At 39.9% G+C, this 19601-nt stretch overlaps 1 protein-coding gene across 7 annotated transcripts in view; it reads left to right on the forward strand.

Moving 5' to 3' along the window:
• Positions 1–19601, forward strand: part of PLCB1 (phospholipase C beta 1) — a 681757-nt gene that overhangs the window by 207574 nt on the left and 454582 nt on the right. The window contains exon 1 of one of the 7 annotated variants that reach the window (XM_082428209.1): positions 4383–8664. The exons of 5 other annotated variants lie outside the window; for them this stretch is intronic. The gene's annotated coding sequence lies outside the window, so the exon portion shown is untranslated. Of the gene's footprint in view, positions 1–4382; positions 8665–19601 lie in introns of those variants that run through there. One more of the 7 variants, XM_082428210.1, reaches the window with a different exon arrangement.

A 19601-nucleotide genomic window follows, 5' to 3' on the forward strand; every position in this document is an offset into this window, starting at 1 on the left:
TGACCGAGATTCTGGTGCCCAAGAATCTAGAGACACTAGAATGTCAGTGACGTGGGGGCATTGGTGTTCCTTGTGGAGTGGTTCGCAGTTCTGGGAATTAGCAGGGACTGTTTGTTTCTATTTTCCAAATACTTAAGTTTATTAAATTTTAATAATACATAATATATTCCCATGATTCCAAAAACGTGAAAGGCAGGATTTTAACAATGAGAGACCTGCTGATTATTCAGAGCTTGGCACATTCCTAAAGAAAGCTCAAGTACTGTCCTGTTTCTCTGTGGGAGGATACCCTGCCAATGGAGCTCCAGCATTATAATTATTTTGTTAACGTTAATGGTATGTATGCCTTTTTATCAATACCCTCTTACAGGAAGAAAGCAATAAAATGGTCCACTACAGGGATAGTTGTTGAGTAACTCTGGTGTGGGTTCTCTGATGCATTGATTCTCTTTGCTTTTTATGATGTGTGGTGATGGTCAAGAACCTGATTAGCAGACCTGGGACAAGGGTGATAAACTTAAAAGTCATCAGTGAAGAGGTTTTCTTTCCCCAGCCCTCAGAACAAGGACAATTTTTAATATTTTTATTTTGTACACTAGTGGTTCTTCTTTAAGACACAATTTATATACAGTGTAATGCACAAATCTCAAATATATCAATATCACTGAATGAATTTTGACAAATGTGTACACCTGTATAGAGTAGCTCAAGATAGAATATTATCATGGCCCCAGAAAGTTCTCTTTTGCCCTTTCCAGGCAGTATCTCTCCTGCTACTCTTGCACATACAGGAATACCCAGGGACAACTATTATCCTATCACCCAGCTTAGTTTTACCTATTCTTGCCCTTCTAAGTGGAATCACACAGCATGTTTTTGTGTGTCTGGCTTCTTTCACTCAACACAGTGTTTTCGAGATTCGTCTGTGTAGCTGCATGTTGTGTTGCTCTTATTTATTGCTGTGTAGTATTCCTTTGTGTGACTTTACCACAATGTGTCCATTCTCCAGTGGATGGATATTTGCTTTGTTTCCAGTTTTGAGCTTTTGTGAGTAAAGTTGCTATAAACAATACCATACAGACTTTTTGTGAAGATACCTTTTCATTTCTCTTGGGTAATTACCTAGGAGGGGACTTGTTGAGTCATAAGGTGGGTGTCTATTTAAGTTTATTAGAAACTCGCAGTTGTCCAAAGTGTCTGTGTCACTTATACTCTTACCAGCAGTGTATGAGCAGACAAGGATGGTCCAGTTCACAGTGAGAAGCTTCCTCCACTCCTAATGTGGGCAGCTCCTCAGTCTTATGTATCCCTGAGCTGGAGAGAGTAGGATAGAGTAACGGGCTGGGGATGGGAGGCACTGGAATTAGAGTTAGTGCACTGGAGAGCTAGCCATCCTTCCCCTGCCAGCAGGACGAGCTCGTTTGCTCCCAGAATCTCTCCCCAGCCCAGTGATGCCTTCCAACCTTCCATTAAGAGTTACGCCATCGGCAGACTGGCTGTGTTACAGAATTAATTCCGGGACTGGCTTTCAGCCCACCTGCACCTTGACCTCATCTCTGCTTGTTCTCTCTCCACACCCACACGGCATTCATCCAGCTTCACAAAACCTCTGTCCTTCTATTTTTGGTAATTAACTTCATTGGCCTTCTTATCACTGAAACGTCGGAGTCATGAGTTCTCTCACTTAATAAGAAGTGTGTAACTCTGGTCAAGTTTCTTAACATCTCAGTGCTTCTGTTTCTTTGTCTGTGAGATGGGGATGGGGATGCTGTGAGTGATAGAAAGTTGATGCAGCTGTTCCTGCCTGCAGAGGGCGCTGCACAGGCTCTGGTGCCCGTAGCAGCGTGTGCTCGGTAAATGCTGACTCTGCTGATGCCTGCACGACCCCTCCTGCTGTGCTTCTTACAAATCGTCTCTACACTCCCCTGGGTCTCTTTAATTGATAATTCTAGTAAAAAGTCCTCCTTGGAACTGCCTTACGAATACTTATCCAATTCCCTTGCCTTTCCAAGGCTCAGCCAGAAACTCACTCTGAGAAATAGTTAAGATGAAACAGGAACCATTTCTACTGCAGACTTTAGAGCTCCTGCCAGTTTGACCTGGGGCCCTGTGGATTTCCTCTTCCCTATTTCTCAGGATGAGGAGTAAATTTTAAGGATCCTATGCTAAATCTATATCTCCCTTTTGCATTTTCGAGGATTTTAATAGATTGGTACACTCTGGTCTTGACATGTAGAGTGCCTCCCCCTTAGCACATGCTGAGCACATGAACACTATTCCCTAGGATCACATGGATGTCAAGGGTGCCTTTCAGATGACAACAGAGGGGACTTAGTGAGTCCTGGGAACAGAGAGGCCATTGCTTTTATTTTAAACTCTGCTGCCATCTAATAGCGGCTCCCTTTTTCCAAGCTCTCCAGCTTGCAGCATTCAGGCAGGATGCCCGTAACCAGTCTGGCTCATGTGGTCACTCCTTGCCATCTCTTGCTCCTGCTTGGGTACCCTGAGCCTGCACATGGACCTGCCTGCTTGCCCCATGCACCGTGATCCCTCCCCCGGAACACACGCCCCATGCTTCTCTTCTCTGTGCCTTTACTCACCCCACCCCTCTCTCTGGTTAGTGCTTCCTTTTCACTATCTTGGGATCACCTGATTTTGCTGTCCACTTCACGGCAGGACTCTTTAGTGAGCCCTCCACTCCTGGTCTCTACTTGCTCCCCTTCCTTTCTCTCCCCAACTCACTGCTGAAAAAGGTCTTTTCACAGTCACCCTTGTCCAACATCTTGTCATCTGTTTTCATCTCACTTGGTCCCTTAGCATCACTTGATATGGGGCATGGCTCCCAGACCTACTTCTTCCTTGAAATTCTCTCTTCTTGTAGTTTCTGAGGCACCATCCTTGCTGCTTTTTCCTAGTGAATTCTCTTCTCCTGGATCGTCATGGCGAAGCCACTTCTCATGGATTTAACCTGCTTGCAGAGGCCTGCTTAGTCCTGGACTGTCCTAACCAGAGCAGCTTCTGCTGCTCCTTTGCCTCACTTTCAACCTTTAAAAAAAACAGCATTTATCCATACCTGACACTCTCACTGATTGATATGCATGTTAACATTTCATGGGACAGTTTCTAACTATCAAATCACACATTTGGCAATAATGATAGGTGACATTTATGATGCCCATGCTAGTGCACTTAGCACTTTGCATACGTTAGTTCATTTCATATTCATGATAACCTTGTGAAGTAGGAAGTAGTATCTTCATTTTACCTGTGTGGAAACTGAGGTACAGAGAAGTCCAATAACTCATACTTTGTGTCAGTAAGTGTAGGTATCAGAGCAAAGATTCAGACCTGGACATTCTTACTCCAGGATCTGTGAGCAGAATCACTGTGGTGAAAACTACTGAATTATGCTGCTTCCCCATGCTTTCTGAGCGGACACAGGAAGACGTGGGTCAGAACATCTTCAGTGACACCAACTGGGGAGAACCAACATTTTATGTTTCCTCTGGAGCACTGAGAATTTCAAGGCTTGGTTTTGTGATGACTCAAAAAGTAATAGATCAGACACAGTAAAGTATTCATCACATTTTGCACTGAGTGTGGCAGAGATTCATTACGTGATAAAGAAGTGCATTGTAAGTCGTGTAATAATGTCTTAGAATACGAATACACCTTTCTGAAACTTGTAGTTTATAAATAACAAGATATGTTAGCTTACTTGTTAATGAATCAGTAATCTGGGCTGAACCGGAACTAGCTCCCAATTAAAACAAAATAAAGACGATGAGCTGGTCTCTATTTTCTGCTCTTTGACTCTCCACTTAATCATTAAAGCCAAGGCCTTCTCGCATTATTGGCAAGGGACAGCTGGCAATAAGGCATTCTGCGGCTAGAGAGAGCAGGCGTCTCCCACCTGTTGGGTTCTGTCTCCCAAGCTGAACTTTGCCTCCTTTACCCCAATCTGCAGCACAGATCGTTAGTGCTCCTGTAAACTGTTGATCTGTGGCTGGCAAGCCTGCGTAGCCCTGGGCCAGAGCCAGCCCCCCAGAAACCCTGAACTGGGGCTCACCTGATCCCAGCAAGTCCCATCTCTGCCTGCTGGGCGGCTACTTATGGCACCCTCACCTCCTGCCTGTGGTTCCCAAAAAAGAGACCAAAAACTCAGTGGAAGTGTTATATTAATGGATTCATATATCCCCCGCCCCCTCCCAGAAATGTTTGCATTTGGGGCAGAGAGGACAGTTAGAAAGGTTGATTGTGGAACCCCACAGGATGAAATATCTCTGTCATTCAGCTATGGTAGACCCTGAGAACCCTCAAATCCCAAGAGGCCAGCAAAGCGAGTCCCCACTGGTATCTGAAGGGTAGTTTCATATGATTGGATTACCAGTGAAGTGTCAGAGCTGTTCACTAACCTTCCCAAGCATCCCTCCAGGCTGTACCTCTTCCCCATACCCACAGCGGCTCCTTCTTTTCCCATCTTATTCACCTCCTAGTCCAGCCTTTCAAACTCTAATGTACCTATCAAGCACCTGGGCTCTGGATAAGACACAGATGATGACTCAGCAGGTGTGAGGTAGGGCCTCAGATTCTGCATTTCTAACCATCTCACTGGCTGGAGCCCTCTCTTTGAGAAACACTGCCCTCAATTATTATAGCAGCCCCCGACTTGTCTCTCTGCCCCTTCTACTTCCTTTATCAATGTCCTACCACCTGAATTCTCCCTAAAATTCTGAAAGTGATCATTTTGTACACTTTCTCACCTTGTTTATAAAACTGCTAATGAATCTCAGTGGGCCATCTAATGCACTTCTAGATGCTTCGGCATGGTATCACACACAGCTGGAAATAAGCATCCCTGAGACAGAATTTTGTCATAAGCCTGCCTCTCTGGTTAGCTAATGGCAACTGTGAGCCAGTGCTCATGTCTGTGTTTATCAGGGCTTTAAGCAATTCTTTATTTCAGGGACTTCTGCAGACAACAGAAGCATTTATTGAGAATGAATAAACATACACTAGAGAATGACGTCTACAAACTTTTTAGTAATCCATAATCAAAACATAATACCAGCAACGGGCTCATTAGACCATACATCAGACTTCTGCTGTCAACCCCATGTCCAATGTCTTGAGAAACTGGCCAGCGTCAGTAAGAGATGCTTCTCCACTCTCTCCTGACCTGAGCTGCCCTGTGCTTCGCAATAGTTTTACTAATTCTCTCCTGTGAGACCCAAGCCATTTCTTTTCCAGGCTTCTAGATGCGAGGATTATTTGTTGTTGCTGCTGCTTGTTTTGTTGTGGGGATCTTGGTCCTAATTCCTTTTCTTTGAATCTGTAAATACTCCAAGTGCAGTCCATAAAGAGGCTTGACTGGTCTCCAGAATACACTGCCAGATGCTGGCTTCCAGCTTTACTAACCAACCCAAGAGCTGGATTTTGTGGTTTTGTCTGGTCTCATGGTTTGTGCCAACTGGGCACCCTGTGCTCAGTCCACCTTCTTCTCTGCACACAAGTACAAAAGAGAACATGTTATTCCTCTCCCTTGGGTGGAAACAGTCACTTTATTTATGGGGTCTGAACTAAAATTTGATTTCCTGATTGCGTGATGCTCTGGCTTTATCTGTGTAAATTACTATTTTGCTATTTCATGGCCAAGTTCTTCTAGGCTTCTGAGAGCATCTGAGCCCTTGGTCGCCTCGGTCTTCCTCTTCAGCCTCAGCTCCTGGCACTGGGATACCTCTACCCCAGGGTCCCTCAGGAAAGTCACAAACTGATACCTCCCTGCCTCTGCTTATTTACTTAGTTCCCTCTTCCCAAAATGTCCTCTGCAGTGGCTTCTCCTCTGGTTCCCACCCCAACCTGGTGAAGCCCACACATGCAGGCCTACTCAGACCATACACTGATCTTTTTAAGCCCAATGAAAATCAGGTGGTTTGTCCCCAGAAGGCCTCTAACTTGTCTCGGTTTTCCTTTTGTCTGGTTTTCCTAGGAATGTGTGTGAGGGAGGGAAGGGGGTATTTGCTGCAGGCAAATATTTGAGCATCCAGGCAGATTTAAGGGGAGCAGGATATAAGAGTCTGTCAGTGTGGGCACAGCTGATGCAGACTTGGCATACGGAAAGGAATTTTTGCCCCTTAATGATCTCTGCTTTCTTTTTTTTAAGTAAGACCTAAGGCAATTAAAAGCAGAAAACAGCTCTAACCAACTGATATTTATTTTTCAGTATATTTGGTACACTGTATACTCATTCTCCATATTTTTAGAGTTTTTGAAAAGTAAAAAAGCTTCAAAACTGTCAAAGCCACCTCTTCCTTCTCTCTTCACTATGCCTTAGGAGGCAAAAGGAAAGAGCTGGGCTGTTTGTCCTAGGTTTTTTATGCGTTGACGCAGATGCATTTGAAGGATTTGAAATAAATTGCAATTTGAAACTTGAGTTCCTTTTACTCTTCATGTTGTTTTGTGTTTTCACCCATTGGTACCCTTGATTGATATTATATATTGTTCATGTCAGGGAACAGACCACGGGTTTAGGACTTTGATGTTTTCGGGGAATAGGGCAGAATGTCCTTACACCTAAAAGGGAGCTAAAAATTCATCATGTCTGAGGTTTTAAGATAGTATTTTTTTAATTATGCACCTATTAATGAGCAGCAGCTTCCCTCTTTAGGACTATGAATTTGGAAGCCTTGAATAGCAGATGATGTCAGTCTTCTACCAGACCCCTTTGGGGTCAGTGCACCCATCCTTCTGCTGTTACAGGTGCTGGCCTGGGCATTAGAGGATGATCAGCAGAACCCACGTCCTCTACCCATGGATGCCAGTAACGCCCCACCAGAGTGGCAACCAAATTGTCTCCAGACTTTTGCCAAATGCCCAGGGCTCGAGGAGGGGAAGCAGTGGGCAGCAAAACTACTCCCTGTGGGGAACCATCGGTCTTCTGCGAATCTAAAAGTGAGCTGGGCAAAAGCTAGGTCTTTCCCTAAAACTTTTCCAAGAACAAAGGAGAGCAGAGCTATCCTGCAAAACAAAGACTACATTCTTTTATTTTGTTCACATGGTATCACCATTTCCCTTCCCTCCAATTTTAACTGAACTTTTACAGGGAAGACTTCCTCAAACGTCCAAAATGGCAGAAGAGAGATGAGATGCTTTCTACTTTGAAGAATGCAAAGAGGTTAAAAACGGTTCTGGTTTAAAGTAGGGAGGCCAAGGATATTCGTGTTTTACATTAGATTGTGAAAGGATACAACATTTTAAAAGAGGTTTAACAGTGTCCCAGACTTCTACGATATTTTTTGAAAGAAAATAACGTACTGAATATAACTGCTTGACATCATAAAGATGGAGACACACTATTCAATGTTACCCCCAAATCATGGGCCTGACTAAACTAATTTTAACCTTTTCTTGCTGGTAAATTTCACCCTTCTTTTATCTGCCTTTGCAGCTCAACCCTTCAAATTTATCCCTGATGGAAGGCCTACACATGATAGAGATAATTAAGCCAATCTGATTTTCAAGGCTTGAATAATTAACTACTATGATTTTGACATTTTAAGAATGTTATGGTGACCTTGTACTTTGCTCAGTGAGGAGAATTAAATGCAAGAGATGTGCATCAGAGCAGGGCCTTTAGCATAATCAAGATTTAATTTATAATGTTTCCTAACATTCTCTTCTTTTCGGTTTACACTGCCCACATTGTGCCTTTTCCCAAAGTAATCATTAGTTATTATTTGAACTATTAAACACACACCTCCTTCATTTTTTATTATGTTGTTCCATTAATCAAGGCAGTGACAAGCAAAATATTGTCCCAAAATCTTAACCTGCTTTAAAATAAAAATAATGTTCACTTTTTAAATGAGCCATTAAACATATCCGCTGAATTTTGGGGTGAAAAATATTCTCCTATCTCGGGAGCTCAAATTGCACTTGACAGTTGCCTTTGGAATGTGTTCCTTCTCCAAAAGAGACGAGCAACAGCAGGAGTTGTGTCCTTGGAACACTTCTTCAGTTCCAAAAGGCAATTTCCATACTCTCCAGAGAGAAATCAAAGAGGAAAGGCAAGAATCATCTGCAAGAGAACCCAAGAAGAAATTGCACAGCTTGGTAGAAAGCTAGCCAGCAAGAGAGAGAGACGGAGGATACAGAATTGTGAGAGGAAAGGGAATTTTCAAGTGTCTGCGGGGTGGAGGAGAGATGACTGTAAACAAAGCCAAGAGCTAAATATAGAAACTATGGAAATAAATAGCCCATGCTCCCTGGATAGCCTTAGCTTTGATGTTAAGCAGTAAAGCAGCTCCGAAAGTGTTCCTGCCTAAAGCTGTAAACAGGAAAGCCTTAAGAATCAGCTGATTAAGAGAAACAAATATGTTTTACCTCTGGATTTTGCTGTTTATGAAATAAAAAACAAGAATGTCAGAGCAAGCATTTTTGTATAATTAAAATTCTAGAGTATATGGAGGGGAAATGGCATACCATCCATTGTCTCGGAATGCCTATTACACAATCTGTTGCAGTGGAGCTTTAAAAGAGTAGGTGCCTCATTCTAATTATCCTTGCTGACCAGGAAAGAAACCATGGCCATGAACTCTGAGGAGCAGGACTGAAACCAAACCAGAAGGTAGAGCGGGAATGAAGGGAGAATCTAATTGGAGCTAGGTGACATATCTAAAGTACACTTCATGTGTACTTTCTTTTTTATTTCCTTGGCTTGTTTATCATGTAAATTTCCATTAGTTGGGTGACACTGGGTACATAATGGACAGGGGCACTTAGTTTATTTGCTGTTAGTTGAGAATGTGGCTATTTTAGGGGAGTTGGAATGGTCAAAAAATATAAGTAGAATAGTTCCTCAGAATACTGTTATACCTACTGTTTCTTTTAGAGCTACTTATGATTTTTACTTACAATGTTACCATTACAATGGACTGACTTAGACCTTAGAGTTAAGACAAAACTTAAGGATGATGAATTTTTAAAGTTAAATTTCCATTTAATTCTATGATGAGAGATCTACGAAATCTCAAATTTACTTAGTTTCAAGTCGTTAGAAGACAAAGAAGTCCTAGCTCCTTAAGAAGCCAGGTGGTAAGGTGGTAAATCATTCCCCAGGAGAAAAAAGATGGGAGTATTCTGGGGGGAGATGTGATTGTAGGAACACTGCAAGTTTCTGTTGAAAAAGAGGTCTTTGGAGTCATGGCTGAGAGAGAATATTCTGGAGAAGGTCATTGGGCAATCCCAAAGAAAGGAGGAATTATTCATCCAGTGACTTCACTGTCTTAGCAAATGCTTATTTCAGTACTGTTGAATACACAAGTTGTGTTGATACACACACACATATGCAGAAATAAATGTTCTTCCACTAGACAGAGGAAGTCTGCTAGCAGTTGGGCCATATCCATTCCCCTTTACACTTCCCAGCATCCCTTGCAGCTAGGTGTGCCTATGAGACTAAATTCTGGCCGAGAGGTATAAGCAGAAGCCTGTGAGACTTCTGGAACATCATTTTCTTATAGGGAGGGCGTGTGCTTTTTCAACCTTCTCCCTTTGCTGTAGGCTGAAATGTTGCCAATATGAATTGTGTTTGAGCAGCCATCTCTACCATGAGGTTGATGTCATATGCTGAGGATTGAGAAACTGTCAGATAGAAAAACCTGGGACACAAACCACCTGGTGGTGCAGCCCTACCAAGCCTGGGCTCCTACCTCCAGGGCTTCTTTTATCTGAGAGAGAAGTAAGTCTCTATCCTGTCTAAGCTACTGTTATCTTGGCCATTTTTTTTTTTTTTTTTTTACTTATAGCTGAACATACATTAACTGTTGCACATTCGTTATGATTATAAGTAGGATTAAAAGACATTTATATTTAGAAATTTAAGTTATTTCCCCAGTTCATGCTAAAACTAGGGCAGTATCTTTCATTAAAAACAAATATTAATCAATTAATTGTATTTGATTTTATATGGATTGAAAAGAAGTATGAATGGGATTTTGGCCTTTGAGAGACTTTCTTTAAAGTGAAAAAAACATTTAAAAATGTGCATACACACACACATACATACATACAAAACAGTATAAAACATCCCATTGTGTAACAGTTCAATCCAATGGAACCAGTGGAGCACAGAGCAAAAGATTAGCACAGACAATAAAATCCTCAGCAGTTCAGAGGAAATAGCTGAAAAAGACTGAGAGTGACTGGAGAGTTTGGGCAGAGAACTAGATTTTGAAGATTAGAAGAAAAGATTAGACAGGTGACAAGAAGAGGAAATGGGATACAGTAAATATATTGTCAACAAAATGAAGGAACTTATGTTATCTTAGTATGACATATTTGCAGTCAGAATCCTGGTTAAAGGCTCTTTTGCTAATGCTCATTTCTTTCAGCTGGTCTTGGTGGAATGTAACACTGCCATGATAGACTGCACAGTTCCACTGGTGGCATTTTCAGGAAAACGGTGCAGTTGGTGTCTGGATTCTTTCTATGAAGAATCCTTACTGTTTCCATTTCAACTGGCAATTCTGTGGTCAAAGAGACGAGTGGATGACTGCAGTGTGGTGATTGTGTCTGGAAAGGAGAAAAGTACAACAGGATGCTTTGGTTTCTGTTGGCAGCATTTCTCATGGAAATTGGAAAGTTAGGGCATTTAAAAAGATGAAGCGAGAGGAGCTAAGTAAGATGGAAAAATGCGACGAGGAGGTTTGATGGGATCAGATGGAGAGAGTCAGTACTCTGAGGAGAAGAAATATGGGGTTGGTGGAGGCTGTGGAAAAAGTACCAATTATGGCCCAGTTGAGGAGGAAGAGAATCAGTGAATTAAAAAAACAAACAAATAAAGAAAAATAAAATTGTCTTCACTCACAAATGACATGATATTTTATGTAGGAACCCCCGAAGAAGCTACGAAAAAACTCCATCTGGATATAATAAGTGAGTCCAGTAAGATTCCAGGATACAAAGTTAATGTATCAATATAAAAAGTCAATTGCTTTTCTATATTCCAACAATGAAAATTGGAAGTTGAAATGTAAAAAAATACCATTTATAATCACACCAAAAATTGAAATAATTAAGGTTAAGTCTAACAATCTATGTCAAGGATCTTGCATGTGAAAAACTACAAAACACTGATGAATGAAGTCAAAGAAGATCCAGATAAATTGGGAGATACTCCACACTCATGGATGGGAAAATTCAATATGGTAAAGATGACAGTTCTTCCAACTAAACTACAGATTCAATGCAGTCCCAACTAAAAACCCAGAAACCATTTTTTTAAGATATCAACACACTTAAAAAATTATATGGTAATGCAAAGAACTGGGAGTTACCCAACTCAGTACTAAAAAGGAAGAACAAAGTTGGAGAACTCCCACTATCAGATTTCAAGTCTTACTATACAGTTATAGTAATCAAGACTCCTGTATTAGAGAATGTTTGCTGAAACGTCAATGAGATTCTGTCTACCAAGTCAGAGAACTGGGTTAAGCCAGCTATGTTGAGATCTCTGGGGTATTAGAATCCTCAGCCATCTAGGGGTCTCAGTCTCACCATCTATAAAATGGGGATAAAATTAGTTTTTCACTTACTTACAATTTTTTTCCCATTTTTAACTTTCTGTGTATGTATTTTCAGTGTTATCCAGAGAAACGGATCTATCTATCTAGAAAGAGAGAGATATATTGTAAGGAATTGGCTCACATGATTATGGAGGCTGAGAAGTCCCACAGTCTGCTGTCCAAGTCCAAAGGCCTGGGAACCAAGGGAGTTGATGGTATAAGTCCCGATGTGAGTGCAGGAGAAGATTGTTGTCTCAGCTCAGACAGTCTGGCAGAGAGGGAATTCTTCCTTTCTCTGCTTTTTTTGTTCTATTCAGGCCCTTAGGGGATTCGATGATGCCCACCCACATAGGGAGGGCAGCCTGCTTTCTCAGCCTACTGATTCGAATGCTCATCTCATTCCAGAAACACGCTTATCTGGACACACCCAGATGTTTGACCAATATCTGGGTACACCATGGCCCGGTAAAGTTGACACATAAAATTAACAATCACAATGTGTCTGTGATGTTTTATAACCTAAAATAGTGGAATTTGTCTTTTTTAAAAAAGGTCATATAAGCCCTATATTAACTGGAGTAGCCTAACTATTATAAAAGATAAACTCTAGAATGTCAATGGCTTAACACAAGTATTTCTCATTCACTTAAGAGTCCAGTGTGGGTGTATCTGGTATGGAGACGACGTTTTTCTACCTGGTGATTCAGGGACCTAGGCTCTTTGACCACTGTGTAAAGGAAGAAGGGGAAGGAAAAAGGCTCTGAAATGATCCTCATCCCTTCTATTTATGTTCTGTTTATGAAAATTAGTCATGTGACCCTCCTTAAATGAAAGGCATGCTGTGAAATGTGGTTTATTACTAGGCAGTGATTTTGCTGTAATTCTCTACAGTGTGTAAGGCAAAGTGCAAACTTGTGATGGAAAGTTAGTCACCTCTGCCTTAAAGCCTGCACTGCCCATTAGTGCTGAACTGCACAAGCCCACCCACCTGGGTACAGGGAACAGTGGCACCATAAAAATACAGTCCTTCAGAAATCACCAAGTACCATGGTGCAGTTAACCCCTTAGGTTTCTGTGCCCTGCAAATGACTTAATACTAATTCTATCAGAAAATGTTTCAAAAGCACTTGGGTATGCTTACATATTACTAAAATAATATTAAGGAAATCACTCATTCCAGTCTCAGCATTAAATGATACTTTATGTTACAAAGAACCCCTTCATGCTGTATTTTTCTTCTTTAAAAATAGACTTGCAGAATGGATATGACATGAAATGAGGACCATCGTGTCTGAAATTTATTTATCTTTATATTTGCACTGATAAGTTCTCTTTCCCTCTTTCTCTCTCTTCCTCTCTCCCCTCTCATCTCGATTTTCAATTACTCACGTATTTTATTTTAAAATAGCATCTGGTCATTGTTAACATCAGTGATTTTCTTTAAAGAAGATGAGATGCTTTTTCTGTGTGCTTTAATTTAAATATGAGCTTTTATAAGTCAGGGAATTATTAAGAACAAGAAAGCCTGTCATATCCACATGCTATTTGTTACCAATTTATGTGTGTCCATGCCAGTGGTTCTCAAACTTGAGAGTATATCAGAATCATCTGGATGGTTTGTTATAACACAGCTTTCTGGATCCCACCCCCAGAGTGTCCTATTCATTGGGTCTGGGATGGGACCCAGGAATTTGTTTTTCTAACAAGTTCCTAGGTGATGCTGATGCTCCTGGCCCAGGGACCATACTTTGAGAACCAATGACCTTTCTATCAAGTAATACCAAAGAGGTAGGAATAAAGACATTGAATCTATACCTTTGGACTATTTGATGTGTCCCAGCTTTTGTACTAAAAAAATAATGCCAAAAGACATACAGTGCTTAAGACTCAAGTTAATTTAATTCCATAATCATAAGGCAGAACAGTACCAATTTCGGTACATGGAGAGTTCTGTACTTAATTTTGACTGACCCACATAGAGCAAATGTGATTCATCTGACTTAAAATTGAAAGCCCAAATAACCTAGGTTGTGAAACACAATATATTTTTATGATGGGGCCTAAAAGGAGACAAATTGGTTATTAGAATGATAGGAGTGATTTGGCCAAAGGTACACAGGGAGTAAGTTGCTCAGACATTAAGCAAACTAACAAGAAAATTATGGAAACTTTATAAACAAGCGGGGTAGAATATTTTCACTAAACATGAGTCCAGGGTCTGAGCTATACAGATTTAAGAATTTTCTCCTGAATATTTACTTTCTTAGTAATACAGGGGAAGTAATTCTGAGGAAGATTTATTTTTAAGGTTTACTTTCATCTAAGCAAGAAGAAATCTATTGTGCAATAATGAAAAAAAAAATGGTCTGTTCTCTGGGTGTTCAACACTTATGTTAAGGATTCATGAGTTATTTATTTAGAAAATCATATACCCAGGGACATTGACCCTGGTCAAAATTTAGGCTTTATAGGAAATTATAAAATTCAGTTGTTCTATGCTCTGGAGAGTAAAGTAGTTCACCCTAACATGAAAAACTGTGAAATGAAAGAACAAGAATTACAGTGGGTCCCTTTTTGTAAGTATGGAGCCTGCCTGGAATCAGCATACAGGACTCGCTTCAAAAGGTGAGCAGTGATGACGATCAATAATGTGATTTTTCTAGGAGATGATCTGGAACAAGAAGATAATTCACATACCAGGAAGGTAATATTCAGGCGGCCAAGGAAGCTAATGATTATTTCTTCTGACTATTCTGCCCTTGATGAAAAATTTTAATACAACTATTTTTTCTCAGTTATATCTACAAAGGAGGCATTAACAATGAGAATGTCTTGATTTGAAGAAAGGAGAGGATACAAAGAGATTCTGTTCTGCCTGCTGCCAGTGACAGTTTTATTTGGGAGCAATTCCACTCTCCATTGCTCCTTCTTTTATCACCCGATTTAATATTTCAGAAAAGTTATCCAAGGACGGGTTCTTGTGGTTGTCTTTCTTGGCACCATTCTATGGCTTCTCTGTGTATTCAGAGTGTTCTTCTGCCTTGAGGAGGTGAAGTTCATGCCTAAGCATGTACAGAAACCCGAGGTCCGGTGCCCCTCCCAGGGCCCTCAGAGTGAGTTTTCAGGAAATCAAGTTGGCACACCGGCCATCCATTGTCATCAAGCAGCGTCATCAGGAAGGGAGGTGGCCCTGTGGCCCCACTGTTTCTTTCCCTCTCTCCCATTTTCAGTCTTGTGTGTGTCCTTCCTGCCCTGACTCAGTCCAGGAATGGCCAGCCTATGAGATGACCCCAGTATATCTGCTTTCCTCATATTCTTGCTCCATCACCTCACAGAGCTACCAGAGATGGAACGCTCCATGAATTTCTCGTGAAGGTCAAGACACGGATGGGTGGGAAAAAGACAGTGTCTTCTATTAACTGTCCTTCTGTCTTGTTTCTACCTGTTGTTCTGAAGCTGTAATTGGAGTAAACATAAGGCCTCATAAAAGAAGTTTTACACAGTATGATTTCCTTTCTTGTTGTGGAGTGCAAATGCAGAGCATATAGGTATGTCACCCCATCCTTCCCTTTTCGGCTCCAAGCTGAAGAATTCCAACAAAATCATTCACTCAAGCTTCCTCTTGACAGGTAGCTCACTTCCCACCTCCCAGTTCTGTCCACATCTTACTCTGGCAACTTAAAGTTCTGTATTCCCTCTTTAAAACATTTTAGTGTTTAACGAACTTACAGAGTTCATTAAACTTAATGTTTAATGAAATTCCCTCCTTTCCACGTTAGCTACTGAAGTCTGATTACTATAAAACTGTAAGCCCCAATTTCATCTCTCTAGTCTAAATCTGTGCCATCTCTGTGTTATCCCAAAATTCCTGTTGGGTAACCTTTACGAAGTCACTTGACTTGTTCTTGAACTTTATCCTTGTTTGACCCCTTAATGATTATCAGCTCTTTTCTTTTCCCTCTTCCTACAGGGTTCTCCCCTCAAGAGCTGTAACTCTTCAATTTCACAGTCTTCCCATACATTGCCTTTCAAATCTGTCCCACACTAGGTCTGACTGTGTTTGCTTTTCACTTAATTCCCTCGCCATTCATAGAGAGGTAGTAATACTAAACTAATAGCGTTTGTGAAGAACACTTAGAAAAGTGATGTTACTTATATAAAAGCTTTTAAAAATGTCATCTTTATTCACTTTTAAAGTTTTAATGAAATTATGAAATGAATTATTTTTCTTCATCTTTGGAGTAAAATTTGTATGTTTAGGGATATATTTTTTTTAAAGAAGGGAAGCCAGAGTAGCTGGTTGAAAATGGAATAAATCCTTATCAAAAAGAAAGTGACCTAAAATATAGTGGGTATGAAAATATTTCTTTTTAGCCCTGAATATCACAAAAATGAACTCTCGTTTTGGAATTAGGTAAGCTGATGCTTTTTATAGTTTTTTCTCACTAAGAAAAAGAGAAAACTGTTTGCACATTAAATTAGATGATATATACTCATATATGTATTTCCCAGGAAATAGTCAAAATATTTTAAAACCTGATTAAGGATGGTACAAGATAAAATACAGTGTACAGTGACCGAGAACTCACTGCTTCAAAAAATGCTCATTTAGTAGATGTATCATAATGATTAAGACTGTTTTCAAAGAAAATTTAAGGATTCCAAAAATCTGCAGAAATATATCAAAAGCCAAAGACAATAATAAATATACCAAATATATACAGAAATATATCAAAGGCCAAAGATGATAATAAATATAAAAATGTGATTCAAAAAATTGTATGCATGTGATTCAGAATGCTTTTGAGTTTAAGAATAACTTCTAAGTTGATTATTTGCAAATGATAGCTGTCTTGGATCATGTTCTCCAAAGAGACCCAAATACAAGTGGCTGCACACAAGAGATTTATTAAGGAAGGGTTTCCAGGAGACAACAGTAAGAGAGTGGAAGAAACAGGACAGTGAAGGAACAGAAGCCAACCCAGGGTGAGCTTTCAGGTGAAGTCCCGGCCTCAGCCTGGGAGTGTGTTCTGCCCCAAGGCAGGGTAGCTGGGCTTTCATGCTCCTGCACCTGTCACTCCTAGCTGTAGCACTCTGAGCAGAAATAGCCTCCCAGGCACTTCCCATTCTCTGTGCAAAGGGGTCAAGTGCTCCAGGAGGCCAAACACAGTCAAAGGTCAGAGGGTCAGTTGTTAGGAGGGAATCAGGCAGTCACTGGGGAATGGATGTACAGCCAGTAAAGGGGACCAGCAGGCATCAGGGTGGGCATTAATAGAGTTTCCTACAGGAGCTTTATTAAAATTTCCTGGAAACTAGAAAATGACCCTGGATTTAGTGAACTTTCTATTATATAAAGTTCTTGACATGAACAGCTGGCCTCATTATGTGTACTTACATTAGGGTTGAGGCTGATCAATAGTTGAATGAAAAAGAGTTCACCTCTGGTGAAATTACAGCACCCAGGCAGGACCTTGGGAATGATGTGTTCACTGACTAAGTGACTATTCTTCTAGGGACAATTCATTAAGCATGGTACTCCCCATTAGACATATCCAGTCCTTATCCCAACAAATGAGCATTGGAAGAAGCTCAGTTGGATTCCTTTTGTCTTACCAGAAAGCAAAAAGTGATCTTAAGAAGCAAGTCTTCTTTGAAAAGAAAAAAAATGACATGTTATTACATACTTGTCAACTTCAAATATCTCATTTTAGAAGCTATATTAACTCCTTGCATGTTCAGGGTGTCATGTGAGATTAAAAGGTCATCAAAATCCTATGGTTGCTGCTTTTCCTGCATCCCATAAGTTCTGGTATATTGTGTTTTCATTTTTGTTTGTTTTAAGATATTTTTTATTTTCCCTTTTGATTTCTTTTTTGATTCATTGGTTGTTCAAGAGTATGTTGTTTAATTTCCATAAATCACAGGTCTTAAAAAAGCCTTAGAATGTCCTGATTAAGCAGTAAAAATTTTATTAAATCTTAAAAAAAAAAATCTTGTGGTTGCCAGAACCCTGGGAGAGGCATGGCAAGGTAAAAACAAACTTCTGGGCAGAAACATTTGTGATAATATGTTGGAATGATTAGCTGAAAGAGAAAAATGAGACTACCTGGTTAGACATTACCTTGTGGCTACCAGGGAAGAAGGAAAGGATAAATGCCATTTTTGTGTACTTCAGAAAATTTGGAAGTCATCAGACATTCCATGATTGTGTGATTGAAAAGAAAAGGAAATACATCAGTTGCCAGCTCAGTTGTCTCATGAACAAGGTTGAATCACAACATCAGGAAATAGGCCAAGCATCTTTAGAACCTCTCCTTGACTTTGTCTGGGCTCTAGGGCACAATGAGGAAATCACTGCTTTAATCTATAATGTTATTGATGCTACCAATAAAAACAGTAGTCTGAAGAAGACTTTTCTCAAACAGTCTTATTATCAGTTCTCTCATTGTTTTTAGGATTCTGATGCAATTGTTTCTTAAATGGATCTAGGAAGCTTGTCCAATATCCTACAGAATGTCCTACAACAAGCCCTGGTGAATTAGCCATCTCTATGCGCAGCTGTTGTCTTCTCTTTAATATCTAGGACAGAGGTTCTCAAACTTCAGATTGCTTCTGAATCATCCCAAAGTTTAATTAAAATAAAGATTGCTGGACCCCACCCCAGAAGTTCAGATTCAGTAGGTCTCGGGTATTACCTGAGAATTTGCATTTTGCACATATTCCAAGGTGATGTTGATGCTGAGCCTGTTGGCCCAGGGACCACATTTTAAGAGCCACTGGTCTAGGGAAATGAAAGAATTTAAGTCATATAAGCAGATAAGTGATATGCTCAAATATTACAGTAGGAGAAGATTAAGAGACTAGAAGCAGCTTGAACTACCAGATAAAAAAAACTTGGCTGGCTGTTCAGCCATAGGGAAATAGGTGTAGACCAGAAATAACATTTTAGATGATTTAAGGAGAAAGTCTGGCTATGTTTAAATTATCTGGACTTTTCAAGCGGAAATAGCTTGTTTGCCTGATTAATTGATATCATTTCCATATTTCTTTTCAAGAGACCTTTTATGGAGATTGGATTTTATGCTCACCCAAAATATCCACAAAGATAGTTTTCCACATTTACGACACTATTTGCCAAATGATGAATGCTGTTTCTAGTTAATCTGATTAGACTGAAATCAGGACTTTTGCTGAGCACAGGCATAATAGAAAAATGTGACAATGCAATCTTTATCACCGTAACACAATTAAAAAACAAACTCTGAGTGTTTAACAAATGCAATATCATTATTTGTCCATAAAAATGCCATGAATCCCTCCATGAGATGCCTGTTAATAAATACAAACTAGGAAAATAAAACATTGGTCATCAACTTTCATTATACTTCTGAATTTATCTTTAGCATATGTATAGATCTCCCATGTTGATTATAGAGTATTTTTTCTCAGTTTTTAAAGCGATAACCAAATAAGTTTAAAATAAACCCAGTTACTATTATTTTAAATCTCCCCAGTTTTTCATTTATCATTTTAAAAAATTGCTAAAAGATATTTTCTGAAGTAATATGGTCTAGAAACTTTTCCTTCCGCAATCGTACATGCATGGAGTTATAAATGTATCGTTATAAACATACATGTTGTTAGAATTAAGTTTTATTGACATTATATCTTAATAAAAGGTTTGGTGCTATGGGCATAATTTTATGTTCAGCTGCGTTACTTTCAACTTAAGCAACTTTTTAATATTAGATGAATATATAAAAGTTTCTCAGGGCGCTAAAGAAGGAAGTAAGAAGGAGGAAATCTGGCTATTGTATAACCAGGAGCTGAACTGTCTTGCTGGTTATGTGCAAAGGAAAAGTTAAGTAGATATTTGCCAATACACTTCACATTGCCTTGTGGGGACCCAGCCTCACAGCCTCTTAAAATTACTGTTACATTCTATTTATCATGATATTTTTTTTCTTGTACATGAACAAAGAAATGTTTTTTTCTATTTGTATCACTCAGTTAATATTCATGCTATTTTATTAATAC

The sequence above is a fragment of the Balaenoptera physalus genome, assembly GCF_965194825.1.
Source record: "Balaenoptera physalus genome assembly, chromosome: 16".
In the NCBI taxonomy this organism is placed as follows: Eukaryota; Metazoa; Chordata; class Mammalia; order Artiodactyla; family Balaenopteridae; genus Balaenoptera; species Balaenoptera physalus.